The sequence below is a fragment of the Chiloscyllium punctatum genome, chromosome 29 (assembly GCF_047496795.1).
Source record: "Chiloscyllium punctatum isolate Juve2018m chromosome 29, sChiPun1.3, whole genome shotgun sequence".
Classification (NCBI taxonomy): Eukaryota; Metazoa; Chordata; class Chondrichthyes; order Orectolobiformes; family Hemiscylliidae; genus Chiloscyllium; species Chiloscyllium punctatum.
The window spans coordinates 18,020,071-18,044,469 of NC_092767.1; the positions used below are offsets into that span (position 1 = coordinate 18,020,071).

The following is a 24,399-nucleotide window of genomic DNA, read 5'->3' on the forward strand; positions in this document are numbered from 1 at the left end:
TAATGAAAAGCAGCACTTCTGCTCAGGGCGTTCAATAACAACTGCAGAAACCCGATGTGTCGAGCAGTGTATCTGGAAAGAGAAACAGAGATCATGTTTTAAATGTGGAGCATTTCTGATGAAGAACTCGAGTTTCTCAAGTCTAATCAAATTACAGGCCTGGCTTACAAAACAGGCTTTCTGAACTTTGAATTGTTCCAGCAGGAAAGCATTCATAACGTAGTTAGCAGGATTCGAACCTACGTGGGGAAACCCCAAGGGATTTCAAATCCATCGCCTTAACCACTCGGCCATGACTACAGACAGCATGGCGCTCTGAGCCTTGACCAAATCAGCCGTGATCTCATTGAAAGCTGCCGCTGACTTGAGTTCCATGTTTCCATCTCCATTCATACCTTTGCTGTCATTTGTAAGGTGCGAGACACCAATGTAAAAGAAGAAAAGCACAAAGTTAGGAAAAGACATTTGCAGCCAAATTGAGTCAAAATGATTCATTGAAAGGAAAATCACACTTGGAATTTGCTAGATCTCTTTGCGAACATGACCAGCAGAGGTAATCAAGGGAGCTATTGATCTGAGTATTCTTGGACATGAAACAAACAAAGTTTAATTACATATTCATTTCTTTTTCTGGTGAAGGAACCGATCTTTCCAGATGCTCACAATGACAGAGATTTTTCCCGATTAAAGAGGAAAATAAGTCCCATCTCACGCTGACACCATCGTAAGCGTTGCTGTTTCACAATGCCACAGAGTCAGGGTCAATTCCCGCCTCGAGGAACTTAATGTGTGGAGTTTGCACGTTGTCCCCGTGGCTGCGTGCGCTTGCTCTGGTTTTGTCCCACGGTCCAAAAATGTACCGGTTAGTTGAAATCGCCGTGCTAAATTGACGGGGTTAAAGGAGAGGAATGCATTTGGTCTCGGGCGGGTCTGTGTGGAGTTGCTGGGCCGAAGGGCCTGTTTGCACATTGTAAGTATTCTAATCTACAGTAATCAATGACCAAGGTACAGCGCACGTTGTTCGATGGGCAAATATGACTTTTTGATTGTTTTTCTTCAAAGTTTCTTCCAATTCAAACAGGAGAGGAAGAAGGGAAATGAATGTCTCCCATAATTCTTGCCTGCTTTTATCATTCACGGGCGGTTTTTTTTCCTCTACTATTTTTTTAACACTGTGTTTACTGTTAGTGTTCTTGTCAGCCACACCGGCTGGTTTCCTCTTTCCTCAATGTTCCTCATCTCTACCCAAACACACTTTCCATCCTTATCTCCTGAATCAAAGTAATCTCTAACCATTGCATAATTGCCACGGAAACTGGGCTTTTCACACGCCTGTGTATGTCATTTTCCAATATTAATTGATCGTTTACTTTGTTGCAATTGCGCACGAGAAGAGGAAAACAAAATAGAGGCCGGTGATCCTGGGTTTCAAACACACGTAATTGCAGCTAAAACGAAGGTTACTGCACACAATGCGATCACGGAAGCATGCAGCGAACCGTCAGGAAGCACACAATAAGTGCAATGCTGGATGTCATTTCCGGAACAGGACGAGAAACACAACAGAAATACGTCTTTTGGGTACTATTTTGGATGTATTTCTCAATAAACTATCGTGTGTTACATATGTTCCATCGGGAGTTACCTCACACAAGGAAGTAACCAGTGCTGCAGACGGTCATATAATCCGAGCTCCAAGTCCCGGAGTCAGAGACACTCAGTCCCCTGTGTGTCCCTGCAAGGAACAGCTGTGCATGGGGTTTACAGTGTAACTGAACTGCATGAATGCGGCTCGATAGTCGTCTGTCTGCTTCTCCTCTATAGTTTTCTGTGCAGTCCCTGCGTGCAATCTTGTCAACTACGTTTGTCCGGCACAAGATGGGCATTGGTCACTTGTCTCTGAGAGAGGCTGTTGGTTTATGTGTTGTCATAATTCCGAGTGTAAGGAGGAATCTGGCTGTCAGTTCCTAGAAACTTACTTTAATAAATGGAAGCGTGCGTTTTAACTTGCCGTGTGGCATATACTCATTGCAAAGTTTGTGCACTGCGAATCACGTTGTGGGACTATCCAATTTTGGCAAAGAATTTGTGTGGCATTCACGAGTTTCCACGACCATCTATCCCTAGTAGCAATACGGACAAATGGCAAGAACTATAAATTCGATTAGAGCAGCACAAGGTTAATCTGACAGGGCAAACAGAAGGCAGCCAGAAGATTTCTGGGTGTAGGGCAATCACCCAAGGTACCTTTTCATATGAAAGTCTCTGCATCAGTAGAATCTGGGACCAAAGTAGTCTATGTTGGTTATTCATATTCCAGACAACTTGCGTTGTTCCCCGTTTACTCTGAAAGTGAATAGACATAGTTATTTCACCGTTATTTCGAAAGAAGATCCTGCATTGAATCTGTTCGCCGTTTTTTGATGTTGTGGCGAAAAGGTGGGCAATCGCGATGTGAAACGTTGCTATGCTTTCATTTCCTTCATTACTGTCCAGGTGAGGGAGAAAGGTGATTGGCTCTCTAGATCAGATGGGGGCACCGGCGCATTAATGGCCGAATTTAATCACGGATATACTTGGAAATGTTCACTTTTAATGGTTCGTTGTTGTGTTTTGTTTTATGATACTTGAGCACTTTCTGGGACTTGGCAATACACTAAATCTCCAGTAGGTTTGGAATTGCCTCGCTGTTATTTGTGCGAGCAGTTCATGTCAGAGACGACTCACAGTGCCTCACAGACAGCACTTCAGCTTCGGTGTGTCTGATCATGGTACTGCCTTTTCAGTTTTGATTGTGTTCCCCGATAAGAGCTGTCAGTTTTTGGATTCGCTGGAGAGCAAAGTGGGTAATGCGATATGTGAGGTATTTTTCTTCAGCCAAAATCTTTGATGGTGAACTTGGGAAAGTGTCAAGAAGAATGGTCATTGGCAGGAAATATCCGGAAAACCATCATCTCTGGATCGGTTAGGCTCATCCACCCTCCAAACAAAATAGCCAAGCTCGCTGACTGAGTAACAAACATCATGCGGTTTTTTTGCAAATGGTGTATTCAAACCGGTGCCGGTGGCTAGAGCATCTCAGACTTGTCGAGCATGGAAACAAATCCCGCGATCCAACTTGCCCTTGCTGAATAGATAACCGAAATTAATCCATACATTTCTGCCAATATTTGTGCCTTTTCTCTCCGAGGTCTTCCTGTCTATTCAGATGCCTTTGAAATGTTGTGAGTGCACCAGACTCTGCCACTAAATGTGGCGATTCATTCCACACACACAAAGGTTCTGTGTGAAAAACATGTGTCCCTCACATCCCTTTTAAATCTTTCCTCTCTCACATTTAACATTTACTATGTAGATTTGAACTCGCGTGTCTTGTGAAGAAGTGTTCCCTTACTATTTACTCTGTCTGACTTCCTCATGATTTTATAAGCTTCTGTGAGGCCATATCTAAGCCCTGAAGCTCCTGGGAATCTGACGAAGCCTATTCAGTTTCGTTCTCATGTCGAAGCACGGCAAACCTTGCAAATCCTTGTAAAGGTTTTCTAAACTTACACTTGCAAGAATTGTGTCCAGCTGCAGCACTTGTTTGACCGCGTGGCCACTCTGGAGCTGTGGTTGGACTCACTGTGGAGTGTCAGCAATTCTGGAGAGTTATGTTGCCTCCCAGGTGCTCAGGCCAGGGATGTCGCCCATCGGCTGAAGAGCATTCGAAAAGGGGATCGTGAACAGCCAGTTGTCTTGGTGCATACAGGCACTGACGAAAACAAAAACGAGATGAGGACCTGCAGGGAGAATTCAGGGAGCTAGGATAGAAATTAAAGAGGAGGACCACAAAGCTAGTAATCTCAGGATTACTGCCGGTGCCGTGTGACTGCCAGCGTAGAAATGAATTTTTAAAAATGGCACGATGAACACGTGAGTTGAGGAATGGTGCTGCAGAGCGGGTTTCAGATTTGTTGGATTTTGTGACCAATTCTGGGGAATGTGGGACAATAAGAAAATTGACGATCTACATCTGAACCAGACGGGATCGTATGTTCTTTCGGGAGTTTTTGCTACTGCTGTTGGGGAGGTTTTATACTGATGTGGCAGGGGGCTGGGAAGCACAAGATTAAACAGGTCGGTAGGTGAGGTGGAAACTGGAAACGCCAAGAATCTGGAAGCTAGCATTAATAATGGGAAGAGTTGGCAGAGAGCAGATGAATGCAAAAGAACTGGTGGCCTGAAATGCATCTACTTTAACGCGTCGAGTATAGACAGATGAACTTAGGGTTTAGATTGGTGCCTGGGAATATGACGTTATTGCGATCACAGAGATTTAGTTGACGGAAGGGCATGGTTGGCAACCAAATGTTCTAGGATATAGACGCTTCAGACGGGACAGGGAGGGAAGTAAAAGGGGAATGAGTTGCATTGCTGGTCATGGATGATATCATGGCTGTGCGAAAGGAGAACACCATGTAGGGCTTTTGTCGTGAGATGGAGCAGTGAAATAAGAAGGGTGAGGTTAGATTTTTGGGGCTGTATTACAGTGAGCGTGAGGTGTAAGAAAGAGTAGTTAAACAGATCATGGAAAGACGTAGAGGCAATAATTTAGTGTTGATTGGAGATTTCCGTTTTCCCAACATTGACCGTGATACTCTTAGCGTCAGAGGTCTGGATGGGATGCCATTTGTAAGAAGCCTCCAGGTGAATTTTCTGGAGCGGTATCTCAATAGTCCGACGAGGGAATAGGCCATATTGGAACTGATCTTGGGGAATAAGCCAGGGCTGGTGATAGCAGTTGCCGTGGGTGATTTCTTTAGGAAGTGTCCAATATTCTGTAAGTTTTAGAATACTCATTGACAAAGATGAGGGTGGTCCTGAGGAAAGAGTACGAAACTGGGCCAAAGCTAATTATATCAAAATTATGCAGGAGGTCGGAAATGTGGATTGGACACAGCTATTTGTAGGAATGTCCACAGTTCATATGTGTCAGGCTTTCAAAGCTAGGTTAAATATAGTGCAGGAGAGGCATGTGCCGTTGAAGGCAAAGGATTTGAAAGGCAATATTCGTGAACTGTTGATGACAGGACAATTGTACGACTCGCCAAGAGGAAAAGGGAAGCAAACATAAGGCCTCGGCAGCTAACAACATAATGGTCCCCGGAGGAACATGAGAAGAGTAGGAAAAGTATGAAACGAGGAATCAAGGGGGTTAAAAGAGGTCATGAAGCAACTTCACGCTAGCACAATTAAGGAGAATCCTAAAGCCTATTATTCATATATAAAAAGCAAGCGGGTAGCCAGAGAAAGGATTGGTCCACTAAAGGAAAATTAAGGAAGGCTGTATGTCGAATCTGAGAGAGTGAGTATGATTCTGAATGATTATTTTGCATCAGTGTTCACTGAGGAGAGGAACATGATGAATGTTGAGTCTAGAGTTAGACATTTGATTAATCTGGATCATGTTGACACAAGTAGGGAAGCTGTGTTGGGCAGGCTGGGGTAATTAATGTGGACAAATCCCCAGGAACGGTTGGGATGTATTCCTGGTTCCTGAGTGATGTGAGAGAGGAAATAGCTGGGGCGCTGACAGATATCTTCGTGGCATCCTTCAGCACAGGTGAGGTTCTGGCCGACTAGAACGTTGGTCATATTGTCCCCTGTACAGGAAGGATAGTAGGGATATTCCGGATAACTACAGAACAATGGGCCTAACATCAGTGTTGGGAAAGTTGCTGGAGAAGGTACTGAGGCATAGGATCTATTCATATTTAGAAAATAATGTGCATATCAGTGAGAGGCATAGAGTTTTTCGGGGAAGTGCCCAACTTGATAGATGAAGGAAAGGCTGTTGATGTCATATACATCCACTTCAGTAAGGAGTTAGATAAGGCTCCCCATGGTAACCAAATGCAGAACTTAAAGTAACATGGTATGCAGGGTGTTCTACACTGGTGGATAAAGAACTAGTTGAGCAGTGGGGGACAGAGAGTAGCAGTTGAATGGAGTTTCTGGAAATGGAGAAAGTTGACCAGTAGTGCTCCACAGGGGTCAGTGTTGTAGCCACTGTTGTTTGTGATATACTTAAATGATCTGGAAGAGAGCACTGTTGCAATGATCAGAAAGTTTTCATATGACACGAAGATTTCTGGACTAGCAGAAAGCATAAGTGACAGTTAAAGAATACAGGAGGATATAGATATACTGGAAAGTTGGGCGGAGAAGTGGCAGCTGGAGTTCAAAACAGACAAATGTGAGGTGACGCATTTCGGTCAGTCTAATTCTAGATGGGGTTATACAATGAACAGAAGAGGTTTGGGGGAAAGAAGTTGATGGACAGAGAGATCTGTGAGTGCAGGTCCATTATACACTGAAGTTTGCTGCACAGGTGGATAGAGTAGTCAAGCAGGCATATAGTATGCTTGGCTTCATTGGATGGGGTATTGAATAAAATGGCTGGCAAGTCATCTTAAAATTGAACAATACATTGGTCTGGCCACGCTTAGAATACTGTGTAATTTTCTGGTCGCCACATTACCAAAAATATGTGGATGCTTTGGAGAGGGCGTGTAAAATGTTTAAGCAGATATTGCCTCATATGGAAGGTGCAATCTAAGAAGAGAGGTTGAGTAGGTTAGGTTTGTTTTCATTGGAAAAAAGGAGTTTGAGGGAGACCTTTTTTGAAGTTTACAAAATCATGAAGGGTACAGACAGGGTAGATAGAGAAAAGTTTTATTTCCCAGGTTGAAGGATTAAAAACAAGATGTCACGCTTTCAAGGTGAAAGGTGAAAAGTTTAAGAGGGATACTCGCGGCATCTACTTGACACAGCGGGTGGTGGGTGTCTGGAACGCGTTCCCAGCAGAGACGGGAGAGGTAATCACGGTAAATACGTTTAAGAGGCGTCTGGACAGATGCATGAGTAGGTGGGGAGCAGAGGGATACAGATCCTTAGGAATTCGGTGACAGGTTTAAACAGTAGATTTGGATCAGCTCAGGCTTGAATGGATGAAGGGCCTGTTCTTAGTCTGTACATTTTTTTTTTGGTCTTTCTTCTTAAATTATGCCAATTTCATTACAAAATTTCCGAGGTCTAAGTGCCTGAAGTGAATCCATGCTGAAACACTAGTCATAACAAAGCTGAGAGTTGGCTTTTGTGTAGTAGCGTGGTCGAGCGGTCTAATGTACTGGTATTTAAGCCTCAGTTTCTATCGAATCGTGGCTTCGAAGACGAGCATTGAAAGTGAGCAACAATGTGGTGATGTATGTGAGAAAACTGCGCATGTGTGGATGCCTTTTAATTTGAGTGTTTGCAGCTCCTCAGTGTGCTTACCCTCTCGGTGATAAAATCAGCGACCGTCTCTGAAAACAACGCAAGTTCCTGCTGTCTAACAGATCCTCATATCCCGTCGATAACTTTGCTTTTGGATATCTGCGTTGCCAGTTTCTGTATCTCAAATGGTCAGCGCAGTTGGCTGAAATGTTGGTGGTTCGAGCCCAGCCAGGGAATAAGGCTGAAATATTTCAGCACAAGCATTTACCCCGACCATGTATTGACATTATAACCGGGAAAACTCATACATGATTCACCCCAAGTCCGCAGGGAGCGAGACGGTGACACGCAGCAGAATACGACATCACTTTCTCCAAGCTCCCGATGCCAACAGAAAGCGGCCACTGCAGCTTCAATCAGCGACTTTCTGCCAAGCCATGGGAAACAACTCGTGGAAAGTGCTCCCTTAGTAACAGCTCTTTCCGTGTGAAAGGAGCAAAACTTTCACTTTAAATTGGAAAGGGCTTCAGGACATTGGAATGTTGCTCCAGTTCTTGGAACGTGTTATAAATAAAACTCCTGACTTGAAAATAGGAAGCGGTAAAGGTTTTAGGTAGAAAGAACAAATAAAGTGTTGATTGAGAAGACTCTGTCTCGTCAGCAGATGGGAAATGCCCAAAACTGTAAACGGAAATGATTGGGTTTCCTTTGGTAATTTCCCGACTGATTTACTGTCTGCCAGAGAGATGGGAAATAAAGGTGAGAGTAAAAATGTGAAGATATTAAGGTTGAATCTTAAATCCCGGGACAAGTGCGGAATAGATTGTAATGCTTTGAAGGAATAACTGAAGTGAAAGGTGTGAATGATATTTTTGTGATTAGGAAGAATGAACCTGATCCTAACAAATTACTGATGAATTATGCTCGCAATGTAATAGCAAACTAATCCACAGTGCACCGTGCTTGGTTATCTCTGTCGGTGCAGTGTGAGATGCTTAATCTGAGGCTGGTGGGTGCAAGCCTCACAATGGGCGCTTTCACTGCTTAATACAATTCCGGCTCTTCGTTCCACGTGCAGTATTGCAACCCTTCGTAGGGGAATGTTCTTCCTGCTTTCATTGACACATCTGTCCGCCTGCTTTTGATCACACGTCGGTTTCTGAGTGAACACTGTTTCCATTTTACTGGTGGCGCCAGAGACAGCTTTATCAGTGCAGCCGAAAATACAATGAATGATGACCGTTTGAAAACGTGAGGTTCCAAACCAACCGTGCACCACCCAAAGTGTTCAAAGGCACGGAAAGCGAATGGCCACTTACGAGGGGTCTGACAGAGACGGATCAATGTCACATGGGTCTTGAACCAATTTTCAGTGATTCAGATTGTTCTGATGGAAACCGAAGGGTACTCTCCCTCAACGTTTTGCAATTGTTCTTCTTGTGTTTAACGAAATGAGCAGTATATTGTCAGTAACGAGAGTGGAGGTGCGGCAGGATCGTGAGGTTTCAGTGTGGGACATAGACACAGTAAGTCAATTATCCCCAGAGCACGGGAGAGTTGTTTGGTCCAGGATCACTGCCATCTTCTGTTTCTAAACTAACAAATGAAATTACTGGAAACTCTCAGCAGGTCTGGGAGCATCTTGGAAATATAAATCGATTTAAGACTTCAGGACTAGTGACACTTCTTTTCCATGTCCATCTCCACCTGCTTTTGCACACTCTTCCTTTTTATTGAACGTCTCCTGACTTCCAACTTTACATTCAGCTTGTCTTTTATTACTTCCTCTCCAACAATTTTCCCAGTCTCCAATTTTGTATCAGAACTGTTCCATCTTTCACATTGCCCAGGACTTTGAACTGAACAAATAACTCTGTTTCTCTTTCCTTAGATAGCAGATGGCCAGAGACTGGAAGGCAGTGTGGTTCCGAAAAATCATCCATGATTCACCTCGCGTCCACAGGGAGCAAGACAGTTACACGCAGCAGAATACGACACCATGTTCTCCAATTCCCCCGATGCCAACTGAAAGCGGCCACTGCAGCTTCAATCAGGGCTTCCTGCCAAACCCTTGGACACAGCTCGTGGAAACTCCTTTCTCATTAACTGCTCTTCCCGTGGGAACGGAACAAAACTTCCATTTTAAATTGGAAACGGCTTCAGGAGATGGGAAGGTTGTTCCTGTTCTTGGAACGTGTTATCAACAAAACTCCTGTCTTTAAAATAAGAAGTGGTAAACATTTTAGGCAGGAAGAACAAAGAAAATGTTGATTGTGAGGACTCTGTCTCGTCAGCAGATGGGAAATTCCCAACACTGTAAACGGAAATGATTGGATCTCCTAAGGTAATTTTCCGACTGATTTGCTGTCTGCCAGAGTGACTAGAAATCACTTCATATGAAAATATTCGGGTTGAATCTTAAATGCCGGGACAAGTGTTAAATAGATTGTAATGTTTTGAAGAAATAACAAAAGTGAAAGATGTGAATTATGATATTTGTGATTGGGAGGAATGAGCTGGATCTTTGCAAATTGCTGTGCCAGGTGAATTGTGCTCAGAATAACATAGCAAACTAATTCGTCGTGTGTCAAGCCTGGATATCTCAGTTCGGTGAAATGTGAGGTTTTTAATCAGAGAGTCGTGCGTCCAAGCTCCATAATAGTCGTTTTCACTGTTTAATAGAGTTCCAGCTCTTCGTTCCACATGCAGAACTGCAAACCAACGCTGGTGGAGCATTCTTGTTGCTTTAGTTGACACATATGTCGTCCTACTTTGATCACATGTCGGTTTCTGAGTGAAAACTGTCTGCACTTTACTGGAAGCGCCAGAGACAACTTTATCAGTGCAGCTGAAAATACTATGAATGATGGCCATTTCAAAACGTGAGATTCCACTACATCCGTGCACCAACCAAAGTGTTCAAAAACACAGAACGCGAATGGCCATTTGTTAGTGGTCAGACAGAGATGGCTTAATGTATCATTGGTCCTGAACAACAATTAACTGATTTAGAATGTGCTGATGGAACGTAACGGAGCTCTCCCCGAACGTCTTGCAATCGTTCTTGTTGTGTGCTCATGTAAGTTGATGTAATGAACAGTTTATTGACAGTAACGAGGGTGGGGGTGGGGAAGGATTCTGAGGTTTCAGTGTGGGACAAATGTGATCTGATCGAACGGGGAAGTCAAATATTCCTAGAACATTGGAGAGCTGATTGGTCCAGGATCACTCCCATCTTCTGTTTCAAAATCAACAAAATGAAATTTCTGGAAAATCTCAGCAGGTCCGGTCGCATCTTGAAAATGAAAACCGAATGAGATTTCGGGACTGGTGACACTTCTTTTTCCATCTCCATGTACCTCTGCCTTTCTACAAACTTCCTTTTTATTGAATATGCCCTGAATTCAAACTTAATATCCAGCTTCACATTTATTGCTTCCTCTCCAAACATTTTCCCAATCTCTAAAATTGTATCATGCTTGTTCTATCTCTCACTTTGCCCAGGACTTCCAACTGAACAAATAACTCTGTTTCTATTTCCTTTGATACCAAATGGCCAGAGATTGGAAGACATAGGAGGACGGTTAGCGCTTTCAGAATATCTGGTCTGCTTCACCATTCGATCTTGGCTAATATCGTTCTTAACCCCATTCTCCAGTCCTCTCCCTGAACACTTACTCCCCAGTCTTCGGATCCAGTCTTTTTCCCAGAGTGGGTCCTCATCCGTCCCAAAACCCTCCACATGTGTTGGCAGCTGTTACACCGTGTCTACGTGTTATCAATCTCAGTTTCAGTGATTCTCGGCAAACACGAACTGTTCTGAGCAGCTCGATCGGGTCTCTGGCCCCACTGTGATCCTGCGGGGGAGCAGTAATCATCTTCATCTCCTACGGAAAGGATCGGCGCTTCAAAAAAAAACGGACAGAAAGAAAGATAGGCTTGTGTGTCAAGATATGTGGAGGTAATTGCTTTCTGACCCGGTCAGTAAACCTTACTCTGTATATCCCCGCACATTTTAGCTGTTGTGGCGAAAGGGAATATCAGTCCAATTAATTTCCATCTTCGCTTTAATTTGATATGTTTTCTTCCTTGTTCTAAATATGCAGGGATGTTTCCAGCACTGATGGTCACCATTTCTAAGAGTGCATGCCGCGAGCCCTGATATTTTCTGGAGAGTAGCAGTATCAGTTTGTGCGAAAGTGGCCCAGTACAAAGCTTAGAAGAAACATTGTTGTTCCCTCTTTATGGACGACAGTCTTTCATATCATGATCGATGGGGCTTTATTGCATACTCATCGGCAAGCCTTGTTTTGAATTTACTCGCCCAATACTACTGTAGCGGTGGAAAGAATATAATTCCGAACACCTGCTGCGTGAATTTCATTTTCAAATTTCTATTTGCAGTGATCCTTCATATGTGGCGATGTTTATATCACTGCTGGTCATCCTGTTTAAGAGTGCAGTTACGTATGTTCCTCTGTCTTGGCGCTGCAGGCAAAATTGTCTGCGCCTTTTCAGTCAATATTTCCTGGACATTTCAACATGGTATTCTTTATTTTTTCGATCATGTCCACTTTAAGGACACAGTTACCGGGCACTGATCCTTTCTGTAACAACAGGACCGCATTTGCTTTACATGCGAAGGTGGCCTGGATCAGTAACAAGGAGAACATTCATTTCCTCCAGTCACAGAGAACACTGGATTCATGATGTTAGTCTCTGTCAAATGCATCCGAAAATGTGCTCTGAAAGCTTCATTTGAACGCTGTCTGGCGTTTCTCAACGTGTGTCAACCAAAACCAGAAATCCTCATTCATAGTTTGGAGCAGTTCACATATTCGAGTTTCGAAGCAGCAGACACGGATACAGTTCATTCAGAATGAAAAGATTTACAGGCACAGATGAACTATCGTCTCTTGTTCTCATACTGTGTCTAATATTACCGTGTGGCCTGAAGTCTAAGCCATGTTGTAACTGAAAATGAGGAGATCACAGACAGGCTGCCAAATGACAGTATGTACTTTGTTTTCTTGTTCTCACAGAGTTCCAGGAAAGTATGACAGCGAGGGAGAGGATTGCAAGTCACGTGCAGCTCTGGTGAAATACCTTCTGTCTGATTCAGTCATCAACAAGAAACGTGAATGCGACTAAAGCGGGACGCCTTTTCACAACTCGAAGAAAGCGCAATCACGAACAGTGACCACTTCTTTGACATCTCAGATCGCTTTTGACCTTCCCTGAATATGTATAGGAACTAATTTTTGCACACCTCAAAGTGAGAACTGTTTGATTTACCCACCATAAGTGAGTCACATGTCCTTGATTCCCACATAGGTTTCCAACTCAGCTTGCAGCCAGGTGGCAGTTGTTCATGGCTCTGCTGGATAATGCACTATTATGGAGAAATAAAATTAAAGTTGGAACTCTTATTGGCTCTGGGTTTCGAATAATCTTGCTACGTGTTCTGCCATTCTCGGATTCCAGTGCTAAACCAGTTTTTCAGTTCATCTGAGCAGCAGGAGAGTCGGCGTTTCTGGCAGGAGCAGAATTCATCATCTCCAGTGATCACTTTATCTGAGGGGAGAAAATGAGTAAAGTTTTATACAACGAGTAATCGGAATTGCATTCCGTTTCAGCATGGCAGCAGATATGGGCTAGCAAATTCAAAGCCATAGTTTCTGATGAGAACAACAAGTACGACCGCTCAGATAGAGCAATTCCTCCTCACCGCTTATTCTGCAGAACTGGTACAGTTGCTGTGAGTATGCTGCATGGTATCATCAGGTACATGCTCTTGGGATTCTAGTTTTGGCCTATGTGCTCGCGTGGCTGAGCAACCTAAGACTCTGATTTCAGATTCCACTTCTTAACAAGGCTTAACAAGGCTCGTGTTTGTATCCCAGCGCGGCCACGTGTGCTAATGGATTAATCTGGCAACGTTTTGCAGGGATGAGTTTTGTTAAAGTTGAACAGAAAAAGTAGTCATTTCTACGAACCCGGCTGTGATGTGGCACAGCAGAAAACAACCAACATGTCAGTTCCCACGCTGGTTTCCCCTTCTGCTGTAGTTGTCACGTTCCCCTCCAGCTCGAAAGGCCACCAGCATAATATGCGACTTAAAAACAGGCTGCGCCAAACTTTCATATTCCAGACAATTTGCATTTTTCACAGTTTCTCTGGAAGTGAATGGAGATATTTATTTCCCTGTTGATGTGAAATTAGGTTCTACATTGAGTCTGCTCACAGTTTTCTGTTGTTGTTGCGAAAAGGAGGGAAATTGCGATACGAAACTTGGTTACTTTTCCATAATTTCCTTAATTTCTGTCCTGATGAGAGAGGCTGGTGATTGGTACTCTAGATCCGGTGGAGACATCAGCCCAATTGTTCACCTCGTCTAATCGAGACTGTAATTGGTAATCTTCACTTTTAATGGTTCATTGTTAGTCAGTTCTGATTCATGTTACTTGAGCACTTTCCTGGCAGTATTGGTGCTCTAAGGCGCCAGTACGTTGAAAGCACCATTTGGAATTGACTCGCTGCAATTTGTGTGAGCAGCTCATGACCCAGACGACTCGCTCTGCCTCACAGACAGCATTCATGAGTCCGTGTGTCTGAAAATATGTTCTCTTTGTCAGTTCTGTTTCTGTTCATGAGTTGTCAGTTTTTGGTTTCGCTGGAGACACACACACAGACAAAGACCCACACACACACATATATTTTGTGTGATGATTTTTTTTGGTACTTTCAGAGTTACATTGTACTTTGCTCAGAAACTACATACATTCATGTAGAACTCTGAGCTCAAAAACTGCATGAAATTACGTAAAACTCTGTTATCTCACTTTTTGGTTTGGAATCAATCTAAACATCAGGTCATAGACAGAGAACGCAGGGGCTAACGCCTTCAACATATTGTCTAGCTATTACCATTGTTAACAGCTAACCCGAGAATGCAACTTTTAAAAAAAGGCTTAACAGACAATCAATTCTTCAATGTATAATTTCAGTTACATCACACTGCAAATCGTTGCTATAAATTCTGTGTTACGATCGAGCCCTCCACAAACACCTAATGAAGGAGCATCGCTCCGAAAGCTAGTGTGCTTCCAATTAAACCTGTGGGACAAAACCTGGTGTTGTGTGATTTTTGACTTGGTACACCCCAGTCCAACACCGGCATCTCTGAATCACAACTTATTCCCGACAGCTTGCAAGTGTTCCCTTCGAAACTGCAGCTTTTGGAAACGTATTACTGGGACAAAGTCATTTCTCAATGTGATGGGATGCACCGTCAATCCCTAATTACTCGAGAGATCGAGATTTTGAGTTACTCCACAGAACCCTGGATGTCCTCAGTAGCGGGGTACAGGCATGATGACATGAGGCAAGGATTTGGATGAAGCGACTTTGAAGAAGCAGCGAAACATTTTCAACTGGGAAACGCGAGAACCTTGGAGGGGTAATTGCGGTGATCGCTTTCGCTTGTATTTTTGCCATTGTCCTTCCAGACAGATGCTGATCGATCACTGAATTGTTCTGGCAGGATCCGTGTGTGTGTTCTGGGTGCAACCAAGATTTAGTTTTCCTTCGGATAATTCACAAGTAGAGAATTAAATCTTCATTTCCTGACTGGGAATGAAAGCCTGTTCTGGGTAATGCAAACACAGACTCGGTTGCAGGGATGTCCATTGATACTGCAGTAGCCTTTGGGACCTGTACAAACTCTAGTGCCTGCTCTTCACGTCATAATCGTCCTCGTCAGTAGTGTTTCTCTCTCCAAGTTTCCAAGTCGGTTCATATTATCAACATTGGTTTCAATGTGAAGAAGGCAATGCTGTGATAATCTGCTGTTGTTCAGCAGATATATTGCAGCAAGTTAAGTAAAGACTGATGCTAACACGAGCTCGTTTTGAGCTGCGCTGATGTGTTGGCAGCAAGAAAAGCACCGTTCAACTCGCCTCATTCCGGATGACGGGCTCGAAATGACCAGTGGTTTCTCGCTGAATTAGTTCAGGCTCTGGAATGTAAAAACTTCAAGTATGAAAGTACAGTGAAGGGAAATGTCTCACAGAGTGGGGCATTCCAAGTGAAACAGTGACGGTGATTATGTTTGCTGATTTTTCACCTTGTGAAAGCTGTTTCCCTGATGTGGACGTTTATATTGCCTATAGACAAACTGTCACAGCCAGACCTGATCTTTGGGTCAGTGACGGAATTGGTAACACGCCTGACGTCGAATTAGGGATTGTCGGTTCGCATTTAAAATCACGAGGATGCAGCGTGCTAGTCCATTCCTGTTGTCTGTCAGGAACGGAAGGGTTTGGGTTTTCGAATTTACAGTTTCTTTCGTCCACTTCAAATTCTAGCTTAGAGCAACCTCTCTCATTGTCTGTAGAACTGGCTTTGGTTTAACCAAAAGCTGCCTATTGGCGGTGGAACTTGCATGTTGGAGCGGACATCTGAAGTGAAGCCCAAGGAGCTGGTCAAATCCAGAGAACTATGGACTCTCGGGGAATGTGTCTGTGTGTCTCTTTCTGTGGGTAATAACACAGTGTGCCTATGTCAAACGTCAATCCCATTGTTGTGTCATCTAAGATCAAAGCGAGAACCTCACTGCCATTTGCACTGGAAACATCAGAACACATAAGGTTATGGATCAAAGCTGGAAACTGGGAATAGAATAGATGAATGTCTTTAAACCAGACTGCACCATGGGCCAAATGGGATTTTCCATTCTGCAAAACTTGAAGACGAATAGAAACCCATCTGCAGTGAAACTGATCATAAATAGAATGGAAAATTCATTTCATTGAGAATAAGTGCAAGAGCGTCTGTCTTCATTCCGTGTAATCTCGTAGTTAGGATTTGGAATTCTAACCGCAGTCGTGTTGGTTCTATTCTCGGACAGGGAATGCATGTTTTATTGTGCAAATATATCGTGGTACCAGTATTTCTTACCACTGGTCCGAACCTGGTAATGCTTGGTTTTGTGCCAGGTTATCAAAAATCAAAAAGATACAGGTTTTGGAAATATGAACTAAAAACGAGAATTGATAGAGAAACACTCTTCAACTGGCAACATCTGTGGAGAGAAATATATTTTTTTTTTCCTTAAGATGGACAGGAAACAGGTTTGTTATAGATTTCTAGATTATACTGTTGGGAAAATGATAATCTTACCTGTCGAATCAGGATATTTATCAAAATCACTCTTGAGCTTACAAACATCGAATTTACAATCTTAAAAGGACTTAATCAGCTGTCATGCTACTTTCATTTTCCTGAGCTGGTGGAAGGCTATGTTTCAATGGCCACTTTTTGGATTGAGGATTGGCTGTCTAACAGAAGGCAGAGAGTTGGGATAAAAGGTTCTTTTTCAGAATGGCAGCCGGTGACGAGCGGTGTCCCGCAGGGTCCGGTGCTGGGGCCACAGCTGTTCGCATTATATATTAATGATTTGGATGAGGGAACCGGGGGCATTCTAGCGATGTTTGCCGATGATACGAAGTTAGGTGGACAGGCAGGTAGTACTGAGGAAGTGGGGAGGCTACAGAAGGATCTAGACAGGTTGGGAGAGTTGTCCAGGAAATGGCTGATGGAATTTAACGTGAGCAAGTGCGAGGTCTTGCACTTTGGCAAAAAGAATAAAAGCATGGACTACTTTCTAAATGGTGAGAAAATTAATAAAGCCAAAGCACAAAGGGATCTGGGAGTGCTAGTTGAGGATTCTCTAAAGGTAAACATGCAGGTTGAGTCCGTGATTAAGAAAGCGAATGCAATGTTGTCTCTTATCTCAAGAGGGTTGGAATATAAAAGCAGAGGTGTACTACAAAGACTTTATAAAGCTCTGGTTAGGCCCCATTTGGAGTACTGTGTCCAGTTTTGGTCCCCACACCTCAGGAAGGACATACCGGCACTGGAACGTGTCCAGCGGAGATTCACACGGATGATCCCTGGAATGACAGGTCTAGCATATGAGGAACGGCTGAGGATACTGGGATTGTATTCGTTGGAGTTTAGAAGATTAGGGGAGACTTAATAGAGACGTACAAAATAATACATGGCTTGGAAAAGGTGGATGCTAGGAAATTGTTTCCGTTAGACGAGGAGACTAGGACCCGTGGACACAGCCTTAGAATTAGAGGGGGTCATTTCAGAACAGAAATGCGGAGACATTTCTTCAGCCAGAGAGTAGTGGGCCTGTGGAATTCATTGCCATGGAGTGCAGTAGAAGCCGGGACGCTAAATGCCTTCAAGGCGGAGATTGATAGATTCTTGTTGTCTAGAGGAATTAAGGGCGACGGGGAGAACGCTGGTAAGTGGAGCTGAAATGCGCATCAGCCATGATTGAATGGCGGAGTGGACTCGATGGGCCGAATGGCCTTACTTCCACTCCTATGTCTTATGGTCTTATTTCCTTTTAGTTTCCGTTATTTAGCAGTCAGGCCGAATGGAGAATTGTTTCTTTCAGTGTCTGCCTCAATATGGGTCTTTGCTTTTTCTATATTTGTCTCTGTATCCTCCTGGGCCTTTTTCACATTCTCCGACTCTCTGGCTGTCCATATCCCTCATTTCCCATTTCTGCTCTTGAAAAGCCTGACATTCAGAGACAGTTTGAGATTCGAATTGCTGAGAGGCTTTCTGACGCCTGGCTGGAGTCGGTCGAAGTGGTCTCACATTCTCTGGATAATGCGTCTGTCACTTCGACCTGAGGCCAGGAGACATTTCTTCCTCAAAATCTCAAGACCCTTTCGAAGTTATAGTTGTATTCCTTATCCATCAGTTAAAGAAAGTAATTACATGATAGCTGAAGAAGAACAACGATGCATTTACTGTTGGTGCACAACGAATGAATGGTGACAGCAGAGAATGAGGGTGATCATGTCGTGGTGTCAGTGCCATTACCACAACATTTCCCGGGAATGCTGAAGTGTCTCCTGCCCCACCACTTAATTTCCACAAAACTGGGAATGAAGGAATGAGAATAAGAGGATGAGAAGCAGAAGTGCTTGTGGAACGGCGGGAAGAATCTCCAGGTTAAAATACTAGTTAAAAAGAGCAACCTACACTCCTGGATGTAAACCAGGAAAATGAAGCCGGAACACGAAATCAGAATGTACAGCAATTCAAACAGGACACTGAGTTTCTAGATCAGCAACACAATACTTGCGAGTAATAACGAGCTTTCAATAGAATGAGCAGGCACCAGTGTGATGGGAGCTGCTTTCACCAGCTAAGCCATGGCGCCATGTTAAGAGCCAGATTTCTCGTCCATATGTGCAATGCCTGAACCACTTGATCACAGGAATTCGAAAACGCGTTTTCTGTATTAATGTTGCTCAGTATGAATGGCAATCAAACTCTGCTTGTGCAAAAACAGACATTTCAATGCTGAGCATGCCCCACTATAAAGGCACAGAAAAAGACAGTATCCTCTTGCATTGGCATCCAACAGATGTTTTCGTCTGTTTAAACTGACAGAATAAAGAGGATGTTCTCATCTCCTCTCGCGTCTCATTAACCACGTTAATACACACGCAGGGATTTTCAAACCAAGATGAACAGGCTCATTGTTGTGAATTGACAGCAGTGGTGTGTGAGTCATTGCGAACAGTGAGCAATAAATGCTGAACCAATAGCACTGACACTGAGCCTTGCACCGTCAGCTCCACACTCACATCTTGTGTCATGTCTCCTAGGCATCAGTGCATTTGACTTTAATTATTCTACCCTGCACCTCTCCTCAATTTATTCCCGACCGCTTGCAATGTCGAATTACAACATGCAATTAGTATGGAGGTACTGACAAGAAACCACTAGAGATGGAGTTCCTGGATTGCGGAGAGCAGGCAGACCCCAAACTGCTAACGTAACTCACCCAGGGAAGAGAAGATGGACCCCACTCTGTCAATGTAACCCAACCAGGGGACAGAAGTCTGACATCACACGATCAATGTGACTCAATGAGGAAATTATGGCCTGACCGCACTCTGTTAATGTAACTCACCCAGGGAAGAGTAGACTGACGCCACTCTGTCAATGTTAGTCTTCCAGGGAAGAGCAGACGGACCCAACACTTTATATGTAACTCACCCAGCAAATGGCAGACTGACACCACTCAGAGAAGAACAGGCTGTACCCATTCTGTCTCTGTCACTCATCCAGGAAAGAGCAGGCTGACCCCATTCTGTTAATATGACTCTCCCAGGGAAGAGCAGATGAAGGCCAATCTGTCTATGTGACTCAACCAGGGAAGAGCAATCTGACCTCACGCGATCACTTTAACACAACTAGGAAATTGCAGACTGACGCCACTCTGTCAATGCAACTCACCCAGGGAAGAGCAGACTGATCCCACACTGTCCAAATAACTCACTCCGTGAAAAGCAGACTGACGCCACTCTGTCCATGTAACTCGAACAGGAAAGAGTAGACTGATGTCACTCTGTCAATGTAACTCACTGAGGGAAGAGCAAACGCATGCCACTCAGTCAGTGTTACTCATCGAGGGAAGGGCAGACTGACCCCACACTCTCAGTGTAACTCAGCAGACTGATCCCACACGGTCAATATAAGTCATTCACTGAAGAGCAGTCTGACCCCACTCTACAAATGTAATTCACTCAGGGAAGAGCAGACTGATCCCATTCTGTCTATGGCACTCACTCAATGAATGAACACGAACCCCACTCTACCAATGTAACTCGCCAGAGAAGAGCAGACGGAAGCCAGACTGTCAACATAAATTATCGAGGGAAGAGAATACTGACCCCGCTCTTTCTGTTTCACTCAGGCAGAGAAGAGCAGACTGTCACCACTCTGTGAAAGACATTCGCCCAGAGAAGGGCAGACTGACCCTACTGTATCTGCGTGACTGACACAGGTAAGAGCAACTAATCCAAATCTGTCAATGTCTCTCCGTCAGGGAAGAATACCCTGACCCCTCTCTGTCCATGTAGCTCACCCAGGAAACAGCAGACTATCCCCACTCTGTCTATTTAAGTTCACAAAAATCCTCTGAAGTACGTCCTATCCAGACACTCTCCACATCACTGTCTCTGTAACCGTGAGTGTTCAATGGCGAATCCAAATAACCTGCAAATGTTCAGAATGTGGCAGCAAATCGGAGCTACCACACAGAAATTGGGCGAATGTGCAAACTTCAATCAGGCAGTCACCTAAGCCTGGAATGGAAACCAAACCCGACAGCAGTCATGATTATAAAATGGCAGAACAGAAACCCAGCAAAAAGAATTGCGTCCCTGTGTGTTGCAACGATTCTGAGTATTAATTAAACCCCCCTTTCTGTAGTTAATTTTCATTTTCATCACGGCCAACCTTCTTCAAAGCAGAGCACGCACTTGCTTTTTTCAGACTTCTGATATTCCGCATTCATCCCGGTTTTTACCGAATCATGTTTCTGACTTTACAAACTACGTCATAACAGGTTGACAACTGCAGAATGAGCTTTGTTCCGTTCCCCACTGATGTTTGCAGTAGTCATTCAGCATATTCGAGTAGGACTTGATGCGCTTGCGGGTGGTGTATTCGCGGCATTATGGCTTTTCTTTTCGTTTTCGGTCTACTATTACAAGTTCATTGCGCAGACTTCTGAAGAAGACTTTTTGGAGTCGAAATGTTAACTGTGTTTTCTCTTGAAAGACAGAAGTAGCTTTATTTCTGTTCTCTTATAAATTGATCTTCTTCTGATCTTTGCAAGTGAAATAGGGTGCATTGCTATTGCTCGGTTTTAGTTTCAAAATCAAGAGAAACATGAAGGAGACAATATCAAAGAACACAAAGTTCTGATTTGTTAAGATAATTTTTGCAGCAATGGTGGACATGAAGGTCAAATTAAGATAACGGTTCAAGAACATTTAGTCTGGAAGTAATATGTGACTTTAATTCCAAATATATGTTTCCGTTCTTCCAGTACATCTTTTTGACTCCCAGAAAACATTGATTGTTTTCTGTATTCACTTTGTTTCGCGATATCTGTCTTCTGGTCGACCAGAGACAACTTCAATTTGCGTCTGCATTGAATAAGATTTCGCTCTTTCTTTCGAGAAGCAATCCTATGCATTCTGTAACATTTATCATGCTGATGGCTAAGAAGTTCAAAATGAATTACGGTTTATGGATCGTGAGCAAGAATGAAGTGATCCACTTGCGAACAGATGTCACCACGCCCGATTCCTACATCGGGCCTGAACGGTCCATTGGCAGAGTGTGCAGAAAGGAAATGTCTAAGGGAACTAGTCCTTTGTTCAGTTTGATTTGATACCAATGGTAGTGCTGTGTTGGGGCAGAAATGTGTCAACATCTCTGACGTTAGAGTCAAAATTTAAGTCACATCTACTCCATGGAGTGTCCTGTCATATCGGAACATGCTGACATGAAAACATCTAGCACTGATAGCAAAGGTTTTTTCATTAAATTGGGAGTCTGTTTAACTGAGCAATTCAGACAGCCAAGGTGAATAATTGGCACTTGGTTCTTCAAGCTGAGCTCTCCACACCAACTGCTCCAACGGAGGTCGTGGATAAGATCCCCATCGATTATTTTGGTCAATTTTAGTCTCAGCAACAACCTATTGTTCTGAACAATGTTACACCACAAACAGAGGGCTAAGTCTGATTTTCATCGTTAATTTCTAATTTCAGTTCTTAATGCACAGTTTCTTACGAATGTTGACAGCAGATGACTGTTAACATTCCATTTCTCATATTTCCAGAAAATTCCGCTGATATCGCCTTGCCTTATCACACCTCAAGCCAGGAACCTGGACCAGTCGAGTTCCTTTCCACACATGGAGTTGTTTTTTCTAATTCATTGACTGCTGATATAATAGATAATTGCCCTTGAGAGTCAGCTGTAAATTAGGTTGAACTTTCTCAGCTTGACTTTCAACTGATCCTAAAAAAAAACTCATCACCTGCAGGTAAATGTATTGCATTGCTTCTTGTTTTGCTTAATTTCATCCCCCCGCCCCCCACCCCCGCCTCCCGAATATCCAAATTTCACGATAGTTCGACAAATGTTTGGAAACTGATTCGTGTTGGAAGTTGATGGATTTTTGTGTCTCGACATATAATTTATTCAATTTGACTTCTTGAAGTTACTTCGGATTCTTCACAGTTGAAAATTTACTTTCGATTGAATGCAAAGCTCAAGCTCCACGAAATCCAAATTCTGCAAAGGAATTAATGACTTTTAAAAGAGTCAACGCTGTGAGCAGGATTCGAACCTGCGCAGAGAGACCCCACTGGATTTCAAATCCAACGCCTTAACCTCTCGGCCATCACAGCTGCATCCACATTGCCCATTTTCATAGTAAAAGAACTGAATTCATGAAATGCGTAATTTGTTTGAAGAACAAATTGTCAAGACCCAAAGATTTCGCCAAATCCTTTGCAGAGACCTAGACGAACGTTACCTTAGCAGATTGACAGGCTTTCACCGCAAACTAGATGCTGACACAGCTGAAGTTGTGGGAATGATTCTTCATTGAATTATAGTGTCACGGATGTACACCACACGAAGTGAGGATCATTGTCTCACTGCGTCCGATCGATTTTGACTCAATTGCTCGTCATCTGGTGCCAAAGTATATATGCTGTTGTGTTTTAATATTCATCGAAATATGGTATTAGAAATATTGATGCTAAGTCCATAAACACTAGCTACATTTGTAAAAAAAAAATCGTTATTACAAAGAATGCAGAACCAATTTAAAGAAATGGATCCAGCAACGAATCCGTTAGTTCTGACATCAGGTAATGAACTTGTGAGCACAAGAGAGGAAGATTGACCGAAGATTTGGAACTTGAAATCGTCTTGACGGAATTATTTGCAAAGTTTTTGCGATTGTTCTGGAGTCATCAAGTCCTTGAATAATAAAACATGGAAAGTGGCCCTTCTTTCCAACTTGACCATGGTGCAGAGTTATCCTAAATTAATAGGTCCCATTTGCCAACATTTGGCCCACAACCCTCTAAGCCTTGTTACTCATATATCCATCCAGATGCCATTAAATGTTACAGTTGTACCAGTCTCCAACAATTTCTCTGGCAGCTCATTCTGGACACGACTGAAAAAGTTGCCCCTGACGTCCCTTTTAAATCCTTACCAACTAATTTTAAAACAATGTTTTCTAAATTTTGACTTCCTCACCAGCAGGAAAACACCTTGATGAGTCAACCTCTCCATGTCCCCCATGATTTAATAAATAGCAACGATTTGACTTTATCACACTTGTGAGGAGGGAAATGTGTGGAGATTATTATCGAAGGTTTGAAGTAGAAAGTCTGATGTACAGATTTTTGGAATTGCATCTTGGAGAAGTGTTTAATAAGTCAATGAAGTCTAGTAGCAGTTGTAGAAGTCTGTTGTGAAAGCTGCAGAAGGATTTCAGAGCACGAGAACAAAGCATTATTTCCAATGTATTGTGGCTCAGTTCGACCGCACTTGGAATACAGTATGAGGAATTATAATCCTCAATTTAGGAAAGATACTAATGCCATATGAGGAATACCACGAATGGTGATTAGCCTTGATATCATGGATGAACATTAGTCCTGTGAATTGAAATTGGGCAAATCCGGTCTTTTTTTAACAGTTTCAAAACAAGAGAGGTAATCTCATTTAGAGTTGCAAAATATTTGAAGAGATAAACCGGGTGGTGCAATTAAATGTTGTTCCCTCATTGGTGAATCGAGAAGCAGGAGAGGACAATTTTAAAATGAAGCATTGTGAATTATGACCAGGATGAGAACTATTGATTTTTGTCTTAGCCTTGAGAAGTCTCGCTATTCAGCACTACAGTGAGCCTTGGATATTTGGTCTTTGAATGCATCACTATCAGCCTGACCCACCGACACTTCCTGCATCACTATAGACCTGACCCCTCACACTTACCGCCTTAATATCAGTGTGAACCCCTCAAACTTACTGCATCACTGTCCATCTGACGTCCTCACATTTACTGCGCCACTTTCACTTCGAGACCCACATTTTGACTGCGTCACTGTCAGCCTGACTGCCAAACACTTACTTTGTCACTATCAGTCACGCCCTTAAACTTCCTATGTTACGATTACCCTGACTCCTGACACTTACTGTGTCACTATCAGCCTGACTCCA

The 24,399-nt window shown here is 43.3% G+C and overlaps 2 non-coding genes across 2 annotated transcripts; both read right to left on the reverse strand.

The window, feature by feature from the left end:
• Positions 1-218: 218 nt before the first annotated feature.
• Positions 219-300, reverse strand: trnas-uga (transfer RNA serine (anticodon UGA)). The gene has a single exon. It is a non-coding gene; the product is annotated as a tRNA-Ser (tRNA).
• A 22,183-nt stretch (positions 301-22,483) lies between these two features.
• On the reverse strand, positions 22,484-22,565 carry trnas-uga (transfer RNA serine (anticodon UGA)). The gene has a single exon. It is a non-coding gene; the product is annotated as a tRNA-Ser (tRNA).
• Positions 22,566-24,399: the final 1,834 nt, after the last annotated feature.